This window comes from Dasypus novemcinctus, chromosome X, assembly GCF_030445035.2.
Source record: "Dasypus novemcinctus isolate mDasNov1 chromosome X, mDasNov1.1.hap2, whole genome shotgun sequence".
Classification (NCBI taxonomy): domain Eukaryota; kingdom Metazoa; phylum Chordata; class Mammalia; order Cingulata; family Dasypodidae; genus Dasypus; species Dasypus novemcinctus.
The window spans coordinates 27,021,344-27,023,709 of record NC_080704.1 but is presented as its reverse complement, the minus strand read 5'-3'; the positions used below and the strand labels follow the sequence as shown (position 1 = coordinate 27,023,709).

The window sequence follows — 2,366 nt, the reverse complement described above, 5'->3', positions numbered from 1 at the left end:
AATATATATCGATTAATTTGATTTGTTGGAAAAAAATAGTTTGCTAAACCATTGGATGAAAGTCAAATTAGTAAAAAAAGGGACAACAGATTTGGCACTGCCATAGATATTAAGTAAAAAACATTACCCACCTGTAAATCATCCAACTTCAGTGGGGTCAGAAGAAACTAAAGACTACGTGTTTTGACTGGAAATTAAAAGTCGATATAGCTTCATACCAAGTTTTCTTACCATGTCCTCAATTTAAAAATTATGTAACGCTTCATGAAATTCCATGTCATCCTTGTGCAGGGGTCACGCAAATCTTCTCTGTATCATTTCAATTTTAGTATATGGGCTGCCAAAGCGAGTACCCTTTTATTTTCTACGTTTGCTACCATCTGATATACCTTTTGATATAGTTACCATGGACTATATCACAATAGAACTAAAGGAACAGAGCAGGAAACAAGTAGGAGAATCTGTTACTTAAGGACAGTGATTCTCACCACTATACACTTGTTGCATGTCTCCTGGTCTGATTTAGTGACCACTTCATCTTCCATCCTGTTATCCAAAATCTGGTACAGCTTAATAACAGCAATAACACACACAGAATCAAGGTGACTAAACTCTTTAAGAATTTTATGCATGCCGCCAATTGTGATAACACTAGATGCTTGGGATTTTTTTGGTGGTTGGGTTTAGCAGGGGCTCCCCAAGGTTAGAGCTAAAGTAGGTGGGCTAAGTGATAGGAGTGGTTATTTTTCATCTTTATTCATTTTTTAAATATTACATTCAAAAAAATATGAGGTCCCCATATACCCTCCACTCCCCTCACCCCATTCCTTCTCCCATTGCAACATTCTCCTCCATCAGCATGAGACATTCATTGCATTTGGTGAATACATCTCTGAGCATCATTGCACCTTATGGTCAATGGTCCACATCATAGCCCACACACTCCCATGTTCCATCCAGTGGGTCATGGGAGGATATACAATGTCCGGTAATTGTCCCTGCAGCACCACCCAGAATGACTCCAAGTCCCGAAAACGCCTCCACTTCTCATCTCTTCCTCTCATTCCCCACACCCAGCAGCCACCATGGCCACTTTCTCCACACCAATGCCACATTTTCTTCGATTAATAATCACAATAATAGTACATGAATAGAATATCAGTAAGTCCACTCTAATCCATATTCTATTCCTCCATCCTGTAGACCTTGGATTGGTTGTGTCCACTCCACATCTATATCAAGAGGGGGCTTAGATTCCACATGGATGCTGGATGTAATCCTCCTGCGTTCAGTTGTAGGTACTCTTGGCTCCACGGTGTGGTGGTTGACCTTCAACTTCATGTTAGCTGAGTGGGGTAAGTCCAATAAACCAGAGTGTAGGAGCTGAAGTCTGTTGAGGCTCAGGGCCTGATTATCATATGGTCAGTCCAGAGATTCAGATCCCCTGGGTATATATTAAACCCCAGCACCAACTACAATTCTGGTAAAGTAACGGGAAAGGCTTGTGAAAAAAGATCACATCTGAGCCTAGCTCCATCACACAGAAACACAAACTCCAAAGAAGGGCCAACTGAGATGGCACTGAACTTCATCTGCCATGACCATAGAACCTGTGGGTCTCTATAGCCCTCAAAAGAACCAATACCCGGGGTTGTATCTACTTTATCTGTCTCTGGGACTCTGCTGAGGTGTGCATAAGGGCAACCCCTCTGATAACATCCTGGCTCTTTTTGGAGACTCATAGCCATATACACTCATTTGTCCTTTCCATTTCCCCCTTGATTCAGGTCAAAAAGCATTTTTAACTCCCTGTTATATGTAGAATGAGATATCCTGCTGGTCCGAGTTGACTCTTTTATTCAAGGTCATTTTCTAGTTACATCATCAGCTGGTACTTGGTAGTAATCCCTCGGCACCAGGGAGGTTTATCCCTGGGAGTCATGTCCCACACGGGGGGGAAGGCAATGCATTTACATGGTGAGTTTGGCTTCAAGACTGGCCACATTTGAGCAACACGGAGGCCCTCAGGAGGTAACTCTTAGGCACACTGCAGCTCTAGGCTTTGTTCTTATTTCAGGTGCACAGGCTCACAAGCATAGTCATCAGTATCAAGGGCTCATTGTTGGACCTTCTTTCTTTTTTGGTCTTTGCCGTTGCACTTGAGGGATTGTTGCTGTTCCTTTAGGGACTGTGATAGAGCTCCCCTGGCTTGGAACTCAGCACTCCCTCAGTTGTTGTTTTTAATTGTTTCCACTATGAAAATATCCAAACATTTTTTTTTAAGATTTATTTATTTATTTAATTTCCCCCCCTCCCCTGGTTGTCTGTTCTTGTTGTCTATTTGTTGCGTCTTGTTTCTTTGTCTG

At 42.2% G+C, this 2,366-nt stretch overlaps 1 non-coding gene across 1 annotated transcript; it reads right to left on the bottom strand.

Moving 5' to 3' along the window:
* Positions 1-246: 246 nt before the first annotated feature.
* LOC111761255 (U6 spliceosomal RNA) lies at positions 247-355 on the bottom strand. Its single transcript, XR_002794668.2, has one exon. It is a non-coding gene; the product is annotated as a U6 spliceosomal RNA (small nuclear RNA).
* Positions 356-2,366: the final 2,011 nt, after the last annotated feature.